Here is a 19,373-nt window from a genome sequence, read left to right as displayed (position 1 = left end):
TCTGATCTTGGATGTCATGATCCCTCTACTTCTTCATCTGATCACAATGTTGATTCAATCATTGTTAATCTATCTAAGACACTGGTCTACAATTATCTATCTATCAACAAAGTCGAAACCCCACAGACTGTCGAGGCACTTCAACCCGAGCTGATGGTTATGTCAGGCCCTCGCTATCCTGAGGTTAGTTTCACTTCTGGTCAGTAAATTGTTGAAACACTCAAGGCTCCTCATCACTCTCTACTTTGCATCGAAGATCAACCAAACACCCAGATTTCGCTTCCTCCACTCGAACTACACGATCCCATCACTCATGCGTTGGAGGAATCTTACACAGCAAGCACACATGCACAACATAAGTGGTCTACCTTTCTCACGTTTGTTTGTATGTCACAGTCAATAGAATGCGCACACTCAACATATGCATGTAGTGTAGCACAACACCATGGAAGCTCCATAGAGTGCATGTCACACACTCTCACTCATCCCTGTTTTGTGGTTTCTTATAAACTCAGAATATGTTTGTCTTCACTATTATATCTTTCTTGTTGTTGGTTCACATAACTGTCTTGTTCGCGAACCATGCCTTCACCAACGTGGGTCAACCGATGCACTGGTGGCTGCATTGGAAGTATCACTTCATGTGAGATGGCCCATGCACCATTAACTTAGGAGTAGGAGCAGTGTTTGCTTTCTGTCTGTTTGCTTGCATGATTGTTCACTTACTTGCTTTGTTGTTTTGTTCGCTTGCTTGCTTGTTTGCTTACTCGCTTTTCTTCTGCATTTTCTTTTGCTTCTGCTTTGCTTTGTTGCTTGTTTTCTTGTTTTGTCCATAACTTAGTTTCGCATGAAACCATGTATGACTCTTGAAACAAGCTGGGTAAAGTACGAGAGGACTTGTACAAATGTCAACATTTGGTTATCTGTTGTTCGCTCTCTTATGTAAGAACTTGTTGTCTTCAGTCCATGATACATCAATGGAAAATATGTATTGTTCGAAGTGAACCTTGGTGAAAACACAACGCTTGCACGCTCACTAGTATCACCTACTCTAGTCGGTTGTTTTTGGGTTAATCCTTGTCATCTCAGTCAAGTAGAGTAAGGTGAGGGGGAAAACCTTAACAGGCACGTCAGAGATATAATAAACTACTTCTCTACAGGAACAACCTCTTATGCTCTCAATAAGTCGAGATCCCTCTTCCGCCTTTGAAATGAATAAGTGTTATGCACAATTATGAAGATGAAAAATGAAAAAATGAAAAAGTGAAAAAAGTTTGAAAAAATGAAAAATGAATAAGGTGAAAAAAGAGAAAGGATTCCTGCACAGAGAGGTGATGCAAGTAACTCCACTAGGGTACTGAACAGGCTCGCTGGCAGCAGAGCCATGCTTGTGTTCCTATGTGGCCCTGCCGGGGTACTGTCCAGGCCTGCTGGCAGCGGAGCAACACTAGAGATGAAACTAATATTCTGACAACTATATGCTTTGCATCAATATACCCCTCAACCCCAATCGAAACAATTGTGTTGACTTAGCTTGGAATGTGTGTCAATCGACCAAGAGCTTGGCAGACGCTACATCTTACAATCAAGCTAGTGCAAAACCAAGACAAACTGAGAACTGAACAATACTTCCAGAGGTGTTAGACTTGATTTTCACAAACAAGGTCCATTAAGAGAATTGGGGTTCTACCAGTGTGTCGCCAAGTGTTGTAGCAGCTACAACCACCCTCCAAAATTTTGCATTAGCTTCGTTTTGTAGCCTCCCTACCAACCTTCACAGCAACATGTATTGCTTCGTCAAGTATACAAACTCCAGTGATATTCTTGCAGAAAGATAGCTTGTAGATCAAACCTTGATGCATTCCCATTACAGGCTGTTCATTCGGACTTGGTCCAGCAGAAGGTTGAGAAACTCCTTCAATGATCCAAATGGATCCAAGAAACACTCTCTATGTCTTCAAAAACTCAAAAATCATGCCAAATACCAAAGAAAATCGCATAAGGAAGCCTTTTAAAACACTATCGGGAGGCAAAAACCCGTGAAATCAATGAAAAAACAGAGTATTGGAGGCAGAAACAAGTAATGCACAGTAGCCGTCCAATCTGGTCGATCAATGGTCCAGATCGGATTGGTAATCACAATCGGCAGTAACCTTCGACAGAGATTGGCGGGATCTACGTAAGAATTGCGATGGCGAACAGTGATATCGGCGCTTAACACATATATATGGTGACGACGATTGGCAGAGTCAATATGGACCGTCGATCAAGTGAGCAGATCGATGACCCATATTTAATCACCGGACCGCTATCGGGGGATTGCAGAAGTGCTTACAACGGCCCAGGGGTTATTGCGATGAGCGATTGCAATATCGCAATCAAAGCAGCCTAACGGAGCAGGGTTTGTGGTACATGCATACATGTGATCTGATGGACCGGACCCAATGAATATTATAAGCCATATTACATGGACCTTAAGATCTGCCAAGCATCATTTTTAATGTATTTAGCAGTTTCTTTTGTTAAACGAAATGCGAAGGGGAAAGCGTCGATGCGATATGCCGGACCCAAAAGGGTACCTTAAGGCTATTCGATATAGTTGTAAGTCCGGGAGAAAGCTATTTATAATGCATTTTTCACAATTTTTAAATGTTTATAAAACACAAAGGGACAGAGCTATTGCAATTTGCGAAAGCGACAATAGGCGGACTTGATAGGAGAATAGGGAGGATCTAAGGACTTTTGAAGTCCGATATATTGAGTTTTGGCTGATTTTCTCTGTGAAAATACATTTCACTGTGAAAACAGAGCGCGGGTGTTTCAGGAGTTTCAGAGGCCCGAGGCACTCTTGCGTTACAGAATGGGTGGCCACCTCCTCTCCATGCGTTAAGCAATGATTGTGTAATGCTGGTAGAGGGATTCAAAGCATGCAGAGGCTTAGGAGACTGAGAGACGGGAACCTGAAGTGAACAAGTAGCGTTGGCTTTAAAGCCACAGACAAAGAGCGCAGCAAAGGAGGCAGTAGTGCAGGCAAAGGCTGAGACAGAGTTAGCACAGAGACATAGAGCACTAAGGGAGTCTGTGTACTCATAGAAAACTTTAGAGGTTCAATTAAAGCTCTTATTGTATTCTGTTGTGTGTGAGACTCAAATTGAGCTCACTGTTGTAAAACAACTCTGCTTGAAGACATAATAGGGAGGCTACCACTGAAGGTTGGACCAGGAGATGTAGCCCAGGAGTACTGGGTGAACTCCTTATTAAATTTGTTGTGTTATGTGTTGTCAATTATGTTCCTTTATTGCTTCATTGTCTATGTGTTTCGCAATCTTATCGATCCATTGCATAAAATAACATAGACAAATCCATGCACATGAGTCTGTAAAACCTTATTAATTGTCTTAGATCTCATTATCAGATCAAGTGGCATTAGAGCTTTAGGTTGCTACGGTTAGACAAGCTTGTGTTGCACTATTTGTGAATGTTAACTAGGTCAAATATTAAATTAGGAGAAGGAGAACTGGTTGAAACTAACCCAGAAATTGGTAGAGTCTATCCTAAGAGGAAGATGACAGAAGAAATTCCCTTGGAATCTGACTCCCAGTTCATGGACAGTTTCATGACCATGAGAGCCATGGTAGAAGAAATGTATAGAGAATTTAAGAAAGGTCGAAGTGAAGATTCTTCCACTTCCAAACAAGAAAAAGGAACAAAAGAATCTCTTATAGATGGCCATTCTGAAGGCAAAGGGAAAGGAAAAGAGGTTCCTCTGCCCACACCTCTTGACAACCCTGAAAATAAAAAGAAGAAAACATCTTTGATTAAATTAGACGTTAAATTTGATTTGCCAATATATGATGGAGAGTTAAATGCAGAGAAGCTAGATAACTGGATTAGATAGATTGATGTGTATTGCAGGGTGTAGAGCATTGATTTAGACAGAAGTAAAATTCAGTTGGCCAGCCTACGCCTTGGAGGAATTGCCTTGGTATGGTGGGAAGGCAGGACACAAGCTGACTTGAAGAAGCATGGTAAAACTCTTTATGTCTGGAGTGAATTTGTTTCTGCAATTAAAAAACAATTCTATCCACTAGCTTATATGCAGCAAGCTATGATGAGTTGGCAAACTCTTCGCCAATTAAAAGGGCAAAGTGTACAAAGTTACACCCAAGAATTTAGGAAAAGAGCTTTGATTCTAGGCATTTATTTAGACTCACCTGAAACTTTGTTCAAGTATATAGGTGGTCTACATAGTTATTTGAGGCACACCATTCTCATGTTTAACCCTACTAGCATAGATGAGGTATCTGTTCAGGCTACCCATCTAGAGGCTAGAGGCAAGAATGTGAACCCAGAGATTGGGGGATCATCAAAACCCACTGCAAGCAAGAACAAGGAAAAGAGGAAGCAGAAATGGAAAGAGAGGAAGGCAAATACTGTACAAAAGGCCAAACCTTCATGCACTCACTGCAAGAAGGATGGACATGATGATGAACATTGTTGGTCTTTGCATCCGGAGCTGAAACCCAAGAAGTTCGATGGCAAGAAGAAGAAGATTGTTGCTGCCATACAAAAAGATTTGGGGTCAGACTCAGGTGATGAAACAACAATCGCAACCACAGGTATAAAAGGTAAAAATTCTGAAGCATCTACTAGTAATTCTGCACAAACTATTGATAGTGAAGAAAATGAGAGGAAAAGACATGAGCTTTTTCATATTAGAGTTATTTCCAAGCATCAAAAGATTGATACTTTGTTTGATAGTGGCTCACAAGTAAACTTAATTTCTGAAGCAATTGTAAAGAAGCTGGGATTACTAACCACACCTCACAAGAAGCCATATCCATTGGGTTGGGTATGTGATAAAGCAAAGCTAAACTTAGGTTTTCTTTTGGGTCAGCATTTGTAGATGAGGTTGAGTTAGATATCATTCCCTTGGATATATGTGGAATTGTTTTAGGAAGTCCTTACTTGTATGATAGAAAAGCCATTTTCTATAGAGCTGAAAATAAGTATCAACTCGTTAAATATGGAATCGAATATATTGTAAGAGCTCATAAACTCAAGAATAATTATACTCTCATAAACTCAGGGCAGATGAAAAGAATTGTAAATTCATGCAAGCAATTTTTACTGATGGTTGTAAAGGAAAAGAAACCTGATAAAACCAATGTATTTGAAGGTTGTGATGCTAAACAAAAAGCTGATTTAGAAAAAGTTGTTTCAGAATATGATATCTTATTTCAAGAACCTAAAGGTCTGCCACCCAAAAGGGAAATTGTACATGATATTAATTTGCAGCAAGATGCTCCATTGCCTAACATCGAAATGTATAGGTTATCTGCTTTAGAGAATGTAGAAATCAAGAAGCAGGTATAGGAGCTGCTCGAGAAAGGGTTCATAAGACCTAGCACATCGCCATGCGGATCCCCAATAGTGTTGGTGAGAAAGAATGATGGTTCGTGGAAGATGTGCATTGATTACCGAGCACTAAATAAAATAACGATCAAGAATCGTTATCCCCTTCCTCGCATTGATGATCTATTGGATTAGTTGAAAGAGGCTGTTTAATTTTCCAAGTTGGACCTACGTAGTTGTTACCATCAGGTCAGAGTAGTAGAGCAAGATGCATGGAAGACTGATTTCGAAACAAAGCAAGGGTTGTATGAATGGCTAGTTATGCCCTTTGGTTTAACTAATGCTCCTGCCACTTTCATGAGAGTAATGAATGATGTACTCAGGCCTTTTATTGATGAATTTGTAATTGTATATATATATGACATTCTTGTATTCAATAAAACAAGGGAAGAACATTTAAAGCATGTAAAGCAGACTCTAGATGTTTTGAAGCAAGAAAATCTCTATGTTAAATTATCAAAATGTGAATTTGGTAAAACATCTTTGAATTATTTGGGTCATATTGTAGGGGGTGGTGAACTGAAGATAGATCCCTCTAAGGTTGCAGTCATTGTAAACTGGCCTAAACCCAAGTCTGCTACAGAAGTTAGAAGCTTCCTAGGGGTAGCACAATATTGGAGAAAGTTTATTGCTAACTTTTCCTTAATTGTAGCTCCCTTACATGCTTTGACAAGATTGAACAAGGTGTTTCAGTGGGGAGGCAAACAGCAGAAAGCCTTCGACACCTTGAAAGAAAAAATTAGTACAGCACCAGTACTAGCATTGCCAAATCTTCAACAACCATTTGAGATCGAAACAGATGCCAGTGATTATGCCATGGGAGCAGTGTTGATTCAACATGGTAAACCCATATGCTACCATTCTGAGACTTTTAATTCTGCAGTAGTTAATTATCCTACATATGATAAAGAACTGTATGCATTAGTTCAAAGTGTGAAGAAGTGGAAACATTACTTAATGGGAAAAGAAACAATAATACATACTGATCATCAGCCACTTCAGTACTTGCACTCACAAACTAAACTACAGCAGTCAAGACACTATAGGTGGATGGGTTTCCTACAACAATTTCATTTAGTCATCAAATATAAAAAGGGCATACACAATAAAGTTGCAGATATGTTGTCCAGACCAATCATAAATGCATCTACTATACTTAAGCATAACTCAGTAATGCATGAAAGCTACATTGAACAATATGCTCAAGATATAGACTTTAAAGATGTATATGCAGCTTTAAGTAATGGAAAAAAGGTAGAAGAATTGGATTACTATAGTAAGGACCGACTCTTGTATCATTTGGGAAAGCTGTGAATTCCACAAACAAAGAGAATTAACATAATTAGGGAGGCACACACTTCCCTGATATCAGGTCATTTTGGTGTAAGTAAAATAGTTGCACAGCTACAAAGATACTGTTATTGGCCAAAAATGCATGAAACAGTTTCTAAATATGTAAGAGGGTGTACCATGTGTGCTAAAAGAAAGCCCAGCAATAGAAAACTAGGCTTATACACTCCACTACCAGTTCCTTCCCGTCCTTGGGAAAGTGTTTCCATGGACTTTGTTGGGGGATTGCCAAAATCTAGAAAGGGACATGACTATTTATATGTTATTGTGGACAGGTTCAGCAAAATGTGTATTTTAATACCTTGTAATAAGAAGATTACAGTTGAACAAACAGCGAAATTGTTCTTTCAGCATGTCTGGGTGCATTTTGGGTTACCCACTTCCATAGTATCTGATCGAGACTCCCGATTTGTTGGGAAGTTTTGGTCAAGTCTGTGGGAATTAATGGACACCAGACTGAAGAAAAGCACAGCCTTTCATCCACAAACAAATGGCCAAACAGAGGTAGTCAACAAGACAGTGATCTAGTTGCTTAGGGGTTATTGCAGCAAGCATCCCAAGCTTTGGGATGAACACTTATGTTATGTGCAACATGCTTACAACCGTGCTAAACATTCTTCTACACAGAGATCTCCTTTTGAGACCTATTTTGGTTTCATACCAAGGTCTCCCTTGGATTTTGTCTTTGAAAAAGACATAGCAGTTGCTGGACACAGTGATGTGGACAAAGCAACCAGATTCATTGAACAGATCCAAGAAATTCACCAGGCAATGCAGGAACAGTTGGAAAAGAGCCAAGCCAAATACAAGGCAAGGCATGATAAACACCGGGTGGAGCACAACTTCCAAGTTGGCGATCAAGTCTGGCTGTATATCAACAAGGACAAAATGCAAGGTGAAGGAAGGAAGCTGAATCCAATAAGGTATGGGCATTTTAAGGTACTTAAGAAAATTGGTGAGAACGCTTTCCACCTTGATCTACCAGCATACATGCACATCTATTTAGTAGTAAATGCAGAAAATTTAAGACTTTTTGAACCTTCTTTAATTGAATATCCTAAAGAGCAAAGTCAATTGCCTTCCATTGATGATCTGTTGCCTGAATACCTCAATGAGCTGCAGGAAGATACAGTTCTGGACATCAAGGTGAGGACTAGTTGTAGAGGGGACATGGAGTACCTTAGAATTGGACTCAAAGGTTCAAAACCCAGCCGTGCAAAATGGATAAAGATTGAGCAAGTGAGGCAGTTGTATCCTCACTTAAACAATGTTTGAAAACCAACTTTTAGTGGTCCAAAAGCCTTTTCAGTGGGAAGGCGTGATCCAAATGGATCCAAGAAACACTCTCTATGTCTTCAAAAACTCAAAAATCATGCAAAAGACCAAAGAAAATCGCATAAGGAAGCCTTTTAAAACACTATCGGGAGGGAAAAACCCGTGAAATCAATGAAAAAACAAAGTATTGGAGGCGGAAACAAGTAATGCACAGTAGTCGTCCGATCTGGCCGATCAACGGTCTAGATCAGATTGGCAATCGCAATTGGTGGTAACCTTCGGCAAAGATCGACGGGATCTACTTAAGAATTGTGATGGTGAACAACGATATCGGCGCTTAACACATATATATGGTGACGACGATTGGCGGAGTCAATATGGACCGTCGATCAAGCGCGTAGATCGATGACCCATATTACATCGTCGGATCGCTATTGAGGGATTGCAGAATCGCTTACAATGGCCAAGGGGTTATTGCAATGAGAGATTGTGATATCGCAATCGGAGCAGCATAACGGAGCAGGGTTTATGGTACATGCATACATGCGATCCGATGGACTGGACCCAATGAATATTATAAGCCATATTACATGGATCTTGAGATCCACCAAGAATAATTTTTAATGTATTTCGCAGTTTCATTTGTTAAACGAAATGCGAAGGGGAAAGTGTCGATGCGATGCGCCAGACCCGAAAGGGTACCTTAAGGCTATTCGATATAGTTTTAAGTCCGGGAGAAAGCCATCTATAATGTATTTTTCGCAGTTTTTAAATATTTATGAAACACAAAGGGACAAAGCCATTGTGATTTGTCACATCAACAATAGGCGAACCTAATAGGAGAATAGGGAGGATTTAAGGACTTTTTAAGTCTGATATATTGAGTTTTGCAGGATTTTCTCTATGAAAATACATTTCACTGCGAAAACAAAGCACGACTATTTCAGGGGTTTCAGAGGCCCGAGGCACTCTTGTGTTACAGAATGGGTGGCCACCTCCTCTCCATGCGTTAAGCAATGATTGTATAACGCTGGCAAAGGGATTCAAAGTGTGAAGAGGCCTAGGAGACCGAGAGACGGGAACCTGAAGCGAACAGGCAACATTGGCTTTAAAGCCACAGACAGAGAGCACAACAAAGGAGGCAGTAGTGCAGGAAAATGCTGAGACAGAGTTAGCACAAAGACATAGAGCACTAAGGGAGTCTGTGTACTCATAGAAAACTTGAGAGGTTCAAGTAAAGCTCTTATTGTATTCTGTTGTGTGTGAGGCTCAAATTGAGCTCACTGTTGTTAAAAGAAAAATGCTTCAAGACATAATAGGGAGGCCACCACTGAAGGATGGACCAGGAGATGTAGCCCAGGAGTATTGGGTGAACTCCTTATTAAATTTGATGTGTTATGTGTTGTCTATTATGTTCCTTTATTGCTTCATTGTTTATGTGTTTCGCAATCTTATCAATCCATAAAATAACATAGACAAATCCATGCACATGAGTCTGTAAAACCTTATTAATTATCTTAGATCTCATTATCAGATCATTCAAGAATTTAAGCAAATCTGGAGGGAAACTAGCCTTCCCTCCAAAAATTATGCAATCCTGATTGGCAGCCTGCTGGGCCCCAGAATTGCGCAATTCTGTTGAGCAAGCTTCACCCATAAAATTGCACAATCCTTCCCAGCTGGGCTACTAAGCCCAAAATTTGCACAAATATGGGCAATAGTCAGCTGCTTTGCCCAGAAATTGCGCAAATATTTTGAGCAGCCAACCCATCTCTCGGCCAAAAATGCACATTTTCTCACAACAGTTGAGCAGCCTCTTGCATGTGCAGCTGACTTGACCAGTTCCCTCTAGGACCGAGAAAAATAGACTTGCATGCTTGGGTTGCTTCTCCTAAGGCAACATGCAAAGGCATCCCTTGTTTCAGGGATCTATTTTTGGCAATTTGAGGTTACATGCAAGGATCATTTCAGAAACCTCCCACCAAGTGTCTCTTTCCCTAGATTTGTGGCATGCATGCCACAACCTCGATTTTATCAAAACTCATCAACCAGACGTTGCAGAGCTCATTCCTCACATCAACCTTGCAACTCTGACATCCCACATTGCATCTAGGAGCTATTGGCACATTCAACTCAACTGTTTTGGGGTAAGCTCACTTTCCATGTCTTGTGTTGCATTTCTGGCGCTTTTTGTGTTTCGCTTCGTATGAGCATTGCCTGCTTGATTTCAGTGAGTGCCTGCTATCGTTTTGATGCATACTAGCTTGTAATAACATCGTTTCAGTTTTCGTTAACATCTCACTGTTGTCGCATGCATGAAACTGTTTTTCACGAACGGTCGTCGATTCGGCGACTCGCCTCACCCACATGCATGTTGTTCCATTTTTTGAATATGTCATTCACCGTTTGCATGCACGATCATTCACTTATGCTTACACTCAGTATCACCATGCATTCACATTCACATTCACTTTCAGTTTCCCGTCAGCGAGTCTGGGCAGCCTTGGCCTGGACTCTGCCTCACCAAGAGCCTCGCCAAGACAGCGTTGCGCAATCCTGAGAGGGAAGGCTCTGTCTTACTCTCAGGAAAATTTATGCCTAGTGACTGTCCTCTAGTCTTGCATTGCGCAATTATGAGGGACAATGACTGCTGGCCCAAAAAATTGTGCAATGCAGTCACTGAGCCTGCAACCATTGCCAGCTGAGATTGCGCATTGCGCAATTCCAACAGTCAACAGCCAGACTGGACTGTGCATTGTGCAGTTCCAGTAGTTAGCCAGTCTCCCAACAACCCAGACAGTGCCTTGCGTAGTCTTGGCAGTCAGTATCCCGACCTCCCAGCGGAAATTACACAACCTTCATGATCAGTCACACTGGTATGTTGCAAGTCAGTTCTCAAGTTCATTTTGGTTTTCGATTGACAGATTGCTTACCATGAGTGTTGCCATGTCTCCAGGTATCGCAGGTGTTCGTCTACCTCTCAGCACCATAGGTACAATGGTTTCTATGACAGTAGAGTCGAAGACACCGTTCAGAGCACAATTGGGGATGCAGTCGATCAAGTGTCTATGAGCTTTCCTATTCATGAAGACATCAAGTTGTTCGTAGACAAAGACATCAAGATATGACGACAACAACATCACATTGAGCAGCATCATGAACAACAGTTGAAGGAAACATATCAGATGCAACGAATGCAAGAGGAAGGTTGTTGACAACACGGAGGCGGAACAAAGTTGCAAGCTCAAGCAGATCCACTGATGATGAAAGAAGCTTTGGGGACTCAGGCTATGAGGTGATGGCATGATTGCACGAAGTCAGAGAATGGAACAAAGAAGGAGTTGCATGTGCTGAAGCAGCAACTCAAGGAAGAACATGAGCTGCACAGACAAGCGAATGAGTTGCAATAGTAACAGGAATAGTAGGGGGCGCAACATGCACTCATGAATGAAACTACGTCTGTACAAGTTATAGATCTATCCCAGCAGCTCGCACAAAGCATACATGGTTGGCAGTGTTGTTGATCACATGCAAGGGATTCAGGAACATGCATGTCATTGTGTGCACGCATGCGATCCAACCCATTCAACACACTCACCAAGGTGAAGACAAGAAGAAAGTCCGACTAGAGCTGAGCATGTAGTTGATAGCTGATGTGCATGACCACCAACACACACTAAGAGATCAGCACGGACACTATACATTAGTGTGTTGCTGGTTCGGTTGCACCAAGAAGACCATGCACATGCTAGCATACGAGTTGGATCAAGGAGCCACACCAATGCATCTGGATGCAACGGAGGCAAGAGTTCGCTTCAGCAAGATGTCACCATGGGGTGCATGCACACCATCACAAATGACCAAGCTTGGCATCAACTCACCACCTTCACCATCACAAGCATGTCAAAGAGTTGGTCTCACCACAACGGACCGAGTGTTAGTGATTTCTTGCATTACTTGCTCAAGCCATTTCATCTCACATGAGCACATGTGCATTGTAATGTAACGTCATGTCAAGTGGAAGTTCAAGTGTCAATAGTTGGATGTAACAATCATAGAGTAGATGAAGAGTCATGAGGGTAGATGAACTGTCACAAAGGGGAATGTCAAGGGTAACCCCACCCTTTGCTATAAATAGAACCTCATAACTGATTGTAAAGGTTTTTGGTCAGCCAAGCTTCCGATAAGACTATCTTGGAGAGAGCTTGGACAGTATTTTCACGAGCCTTGGCTTCTCCACTATGCAGAGCTAGTACATCTCTTTGGAGGAGTAGGCGGTTGTGGTTGTAACATTCCACTATTGGAACTAGTGGTTCAACATGGATGTATTGTATGACTGGAACTTACACTTCTTAATATAATAAGAGCCGTCACGTTTGATGCATATGTTGTGTTGTATTCTATGCTATCTAGTTTACTCTAAATGATATAGGTAGTGGTTTTCTTACGCATGCATGTATAGATGATTCTGTATAAGTATGTATGAATCTTTCTAAAATGTGTTGTTGATTTAACCATCACTTTGGATTGCTTGCTATCTTGCCTTCCATGTTGTGATGTATCTTCACTCGTGTGTTCCCTTCCAAGTCAAGTGCTATCACAGGTTTCCAAGAGTCGCACTCACCTCACCCTCAATGTGTTAGAACCTCTCATGCACCTTCCTTGTCTTACTGCAGTTGTCACACCCTTGCTACCAACAGAGTTTTCTTACTTGCCTCTGTGCGAAATCACGTCAAGGCATTACCGTACGACCCACTGCAGGGACTCCTCCACCAAATGGTCTGAGGTCTTATTGGGACTTCTTACCAGGGAGATCCCCTACATGTTGGCGGGTCCAGCACCGTCAACAGCATGATATACAACTTATTGTTGTTATATGTTATTAACTTGATGATTAGGGTTATTTTATTGAGATAATGATGTTGTAATTTGGATTGGTCATATGCGTGATGGTTATGTTCATTGCATTGAAGGTCTTGATGTTATATGTATTGTGTTAACCTAGTTTGACCTATGCAAATGCTTAGGGTTATGAAATTCAGGTATGAGTCGACTTATTATGTTGCATTGTGTGTTACTAATCTAGACCGAACGTACATGTGTGATTGTTATGCATAAACGATAAATGCTTAGCTAGTTAGTGACATGTATGTCGTGATATTATTTATGTTTGAGTTGACATGTTGTAAAGTTATATCTTGCTAACTAGATTGATTGTGCAGACAATATAGTCTCCCCTGAGGTACACTAAGGTATGAGTTTGCTTCTGTAGTATACTTGGTGCTTCGTTCTTGATTATGTCGTCTATTTGATGTTGAGTGTTTGGTGACTATTATGTCGTTTAGTTGATTTATTTCACATGGTATATTTGCAAGTTGGATGGACGTTTGATGAATTACATAATATGAGTATGTGACACCAAATACACGTCTCTCTGCCCATTAACCAACTTCTAGACGCTGGAGTGGATCCTAAAGAGATACCACTTCCTCATGAATTTATTTTCAATCACGATCTTTTGGCTCAACTTTATCCCAGTTTTGCCTTAAAAGCATTACAATATAGATCGGTTGCCCCCTTCGTAATCCCAGAGATTTTGAATGCGAAAACGTAGAAACTTTGGGTTGTTCTGCCAATACCGATACAGATAGAAGTACAGCAGCTATCATACCCTACTCACTCCACCAATCACAAACTAATGATCTGACTTACAGACTTTATAAGGTTTCTTGCCGAAATGATCTTGTTTGAAGAGGATTTTACTAACACATATGTGTTGAGACAGTTGATATGTACTTGAGTGTAGTAGGTGATAGGTGTAGCATTATGTCTAATGACTATGAGTTGATTATGGATTATGACATGATTGTTAGTCTTGGTAAAGGTTTATTTCAAATTGATAGATATTATTGTCTCAATATTTGAACATGTGATTGACATGCATGAGTAGTTGCATGAAACATGCTTGGTATTAGCATGACAAGGTAGTAATTGATGTGTTTATATAACTAATAGTTGGGTGACGTGACAATATATAGTAAGACTCAGCTGCAGCAAGGTAAAAAGGGTAAAAAGAAAGGAATTGGACAAGAATTCCTTTGGCTATGTTTGGAAACCCTAATTCCAAATGAACGAGTGCCTCACATATAGGAAGTCTTCTTAAACTTTATTTTGTCTAAAATTATGTGGATATGTGCCATAGTCATGAACATGTACTTGACAGGTATATTAGCTAGTCTCTAGTTGCAGGTGGATCTGTAAAGGGAATTGGAGTCCCTTAAGAGATGGCATTGATGTGTTCAGTTACAAGAAATGTGCTTGGCATGACAAGGTAAGGTAACCAATGTATTGTTATATTTATTTATGCACTGACAATTATGTGTAGATGACAATATGATGCAGGGGATTGCATGGCAAAGAGATTTCCATGAAATCTTGAAGAAGGCTCAAGTTGAGCTTTCCTTGGGAACCATGGGGATTGAGTCATGGTGTTTGTTGCTAGTCTTGTGCTTTTGGTGTTTTGGTGCTTTGTTGTGCTTAATTGCAGTTTTTCTTACATCTTTTGCTTTTGGTATTTTGGTGCTTTGTTGTGCTTGATTGCAGTTTTGTTTGCGTCTTATGCATGGCCATGCCACTTGGATTGTGGTTTTGTTATTAGTTTTTATGGTTTTTTTCTTATTGTTGTTTCCGTTCTTGCCTTTTATGTTTTGAGTCTGGGGAATTGGTTAGGAAAGAGGAAAAGTTAATGGAGCTCATGGGAGAGATGAATGAAATCCAATAGGCAATGTGAGACACAAATGAAGCTCGGTGCATGAGTAAGCGCAACGAAAGGTAAAATTATGACAGTTGGATTGGACTGGTTGGGTCCATTGTGGTAAATGGACGGTGGTTGTACAAATATGAGAAAGGTAACCAAAAGGTAGAGTAAATGGATATGAGAAGTCAGATTCCTTGGCTAAGTTGGGAATTGTGGTCCTCAATGTTCCGCATGTTGTGTACAATAAGGAAGTTACCTTAACCTAGACCTTATGTTATCTGGTAATTATGTTATGATCATGGTTATTTTATGCTAATATTATATGTACATATGTATGTATGCATGACATTGACTGACGAGATCATTATTATTTTAGGACATATTTATGTGTACATGTATCTATGTCACTGTTTGACAGGGTCATCATGAATCATTCTTGTGGAGGAATGATTGCTTATGTAGGCGAATGGTATGAAGAAGTTCCTGGCTATGAGGAATCAAGTGGGAAGAGTAGCCATGAAAAATATATGAGGTCAATATCATGTGAATATGAATTTATATTGTATGCTTGTATTATGCCTATGCTTATGTTATGGACAAGTTATACTGAGGGATACATCAACAAAGTGAAAGCAGTGTGGTCTGCGACATGTTGGGAAAAGCATGGATAAGACACTGGAAGCAAGGTTGTTTGGTAAAGAGTTAGTGTGGTTTTGGATGTGTGGTACAACTGTTGTACATATGTTGTATATGTTGTACTTGTTGCACCTGTGATGTTGTGTGCATGCAGTGTGGTGTATATTTAGTGTGTGTACATGTTGATTATGTAATGTTATGTACATGGTGTAGTATAGATAGTGTTGTATGAATGTTGCATATTCAGTGTTGGGTATAGATGGTGCTATGTACATGTTGGATATACGATGCTATGTACATATTGTACTGTGTGCATGATGGATATGCGGTGTTGTATGCATATGGTGCTCTGCACATGTTGGATATGCGGTGCTGTGTACAAATGATGTTATGTACATGTTGGATATGCAGTGTTATGTACATGTGGTGTTGCGTGCATGTTGTACATGTGGTGCTATGTACATATGGTGTGGTGTGCATGATTGTACAAGTGGTGTTGTGTGCATGTGGTGTTGTGTACATGTTGTACAAGTGGCGTTGTGTGTAGGTGGTGTTGTGTACATGTGGTGTCGCGTACATGTCGTGCATGTGGTACTATGTACATGTGGTATTGTGTACACATTGTACAAGTGGTGTAGTGTACATGTGGCATTGTGTACATGTTGTGTAGGTGGTGCCGTGTACATGTGATGTTGTGCACACATTGTGCATGTGGTGCGATGTACAGGTGGTACTATGTACATGTTGTACATATGGTACTGGTGCACGTGTGGTATTGTGTGCATGTCATACATGCTGTGTTGAGGGCATGTGGTACTATGTATGTGCATGTATTATGTGGTGTTGTACATCGGGTATAGATGTATTGTGTTGTGTTGTACGCCAAGTGTAGGTGTATTTGTTGTATGTCAGGTGTAGGTGCATGTATTGCATGGTGTTGTATGTCGTGTGTGGTTGTACGTGTGTGATGCACACTATGTATATGTGCACATGGTTGAGGAGAAGGCACTTGGTGTTTGTCGGGTCTGGCAACCGATCCAGAGTGTGTACGTAATAAAGAAAAGGTAGAAGCTAAGGATGGATTAAAGGATAAGTATCAGTATGTTATTTAATCTTTATTATACATGTGATCTATGATTCTGGTATATGATGATTACATGTGAATTATGATTTTGGTTTATGATGATTACATGTGATTTATGATTTTGATCTATGATGGTTATGTTTTGAGCCAACCTGATGAGATATTTTTATACATGTTGATTTGGTCAAATATGCTAGTTTGACTTGTTGTGACAGGAAGTAAACATGATTGCAAATGTACCTTATTGACGAGATACCAATGAGGTATAACTTGAAGTTATTTCAATTTATTTTAAATCTAATGGAAGTTATGTGCTTGGTACATGAATGCATGAAATGCCTGGTTGGGTGATTGAAATTGACTGTAAGAATTTGCAACAAGAAAAGGAAATGGAAAATGTAGTAGTATGCTAGTAAAGCATTCAGGAACAGGGCCATTGTGGGACACTGGTACCCAATTGTGTCCATTGATTTCCATGAGCATGCTATGACCAGTATGATGATTTTAAGGTAGGGATATGCCTTGGTTTTTGTATCTTCTGATGCGAGGAAGCCTTGCCAAGGGATGGACTGCCCGAGATGAGGGTGCCAACAAAACTTGGAAGGTGAGTGGCTGCACAGAAGGGGTAACCAGATTTCCCAAGGGACTGTGTAGCAGAGACAGTAAGGTCACAGACAGATTTGTTTTAGTCATTAACGTTGACAGATGGAATCAGATGCACGTTGGGAGAGTGCCCTGAAACAATGAGCCAGTAACTATTCACCGAGGGGACAAGTGGCATAGGATTGTGGCGCTGGACATTGGATCTAGATTTGACTTTGCAGTGGATTATGGACTTCCTGAGAAGGAGGTGAATCCTGGTATTACTTTGACGGTGGAGGTGTGAGCCTCTAGATTCCCTTATCGCGGATGCAGACATCATATCTTTTTATTTGCTGGTTGAGAAAATGTGCATATGTGTGTATTATTGTAAATATCGTATCGAGTTAGATTTATAAAGCTCCATAGAAAATATGGTTATTTGCTGGTTGAAGCAAATGTGTATGTGTATATGTGGATTATAAATACCATAAAGAGTTGTGTTATAAAGCTCCAGTAAACGCTATGTTTGTCATGTTTTAGCAGATGGTCATTGTAAATACTGCAACGAGCTATGCTATAAAGCTCCATGGGAAGTATGTTTTGTTTTCAGTGGTCTTGTTGGTTATAGGTGTCATTGAACACCGAGGACAGTGTTCCCCCAAGGGGGAGGGTTTTGTAATAGCCTTGGTGAAAATTCCATGTAAAAATATATAAATACCACAGATGATGGGACACGTATTCCGAGCTGAATGGTGGGTAGGACATCCTAGTGTGTGTTCATTTGGTTGTTTATGGCTAAGGAAATTGACAAAGGCAATGGCTAAGGCATTAAAGAGGCAAAAAGGTATTTTGACACATTTATTTATGAAAATAATGGAAATTAGGAGAAAAGGAAGGTGAAAGGTCACAGGTTGCATGTGAGGAGGAAAATAATGGAAAATGAAGAAAATATAGGCCTCTTTAATAAAAAGGCTTCTAAGGATCAGTGGGTAAGACTTGATCAATTCAGTTTTGGAGCTCTCCTTCTATTCTCTCTCTCTCTCATATACTTGGAGACTTAGAGTTTTCTTGGAGCACTCTTAGTGGGTGTGCTATACTTGGATTCTTGGAGCAAGAAGGCAAAGGAAGAACATGAAAGTGCAAGAGGGCATCGATATCAGTAGCTACAATGAGTTTTGCTTGAACGTATCAAGTTGCATGTATGTTTTCCTCACTAGTTTTGGCATGCATGACACATGCATGTGGTTTCTTGGTCATGATATGTCATTGGCATGGAAGATTGCCTAGATTGACAGTGGATTTGCCTAGCCTTGCCATTTTCTGGATAACCATGGTGTTGTGGGTTTATTTTCTTGTTTTCTAGTTGGTTCTCATGTTTCCTTAGCTTGGGTTGAGTTATTAGTTCCTAGAAGCCATGGTTGGACAAACACTCTGGAAGCCCTGTAACGACTTGGGTTGAATTACTAGTCCCATAGCCTTGGTTGGACAAATGCTCTGGAAGCCCTGTAACAGCTTGGGTTGAGTTACTAGTCTTAGAAGCCTTGGTTGGAAAAGCACTCTGGAAGCCCTTGGTGGGTTGAGTTACTAGTCTTGGAAGCCTTGGTTGAAAAAACACTCTAGAGGCCGAGTAAAAGTTGTGGGTTGAGTTACTAGTTCTGGAAGCCTTGGTTGGACAAATGATCTAGAGCCTGACGACAGTCGTGGGTGGAGTTACTAGTCTTGGGAGACGGGTTTGAACAAACACTCTGGAGCCTTGGAAGGTTGGGACAAAGACTGATCTAATGATGGTTTTGTGATGTTCAACCATGAGGTGGAATCACAGTTTGATGGGTTGAGGTGGATGGCCTCTGGAAGCCCTGTATGAGTTTTGATTGATGTGTTCTATGAGATTCCACATTCATGCTTGGAATATGGCATGAGGGTGAATGGTTGAAGAGAGATTTGGCTCAACCATTCTATGGTCGGGTGGAACATGGAAGTCCCATCCCAGGTTTGGATTTTGCATCATTAATGAAAGGTTATTTCTCCTTGTATCTCTATGAGAATTATGATGGATTATATGTGGTTTATATGGTTGTGATTTCATTGGTATTTTTGTCCCTATTATGCTGGTTATTTACATGTTTTATGACAACAACCATGAGTGGCTCTCATCATGTTCTTACTTGTTATTGAATGATCAATGTATCTATGACCTAATGGATGGAATGACAACTAATGTGATAAAGAGACAATGCTTCATGGCGAATCTCAAATAATTATGAGACCCCTATG

The sequence above is a fragment of the Pinus tabuliformis genome, chromosome 7 (genome assembly GCF_031772625.1).
Source record: "Pinus tabuliformis cultivar Carrire ecotype Pingquan chromosome 7, CPIR1, whole genome shotgun sequence".
Taxonomy (NCBI): Eukaryota; Viridiplantae; Streptophyta; class Pinopsida; order Pinales; family Pinaceae; genus Pinus; species Pinus tabuliformis.
This window is presented reverse-complemented; position numbering follows the sequence as displayed.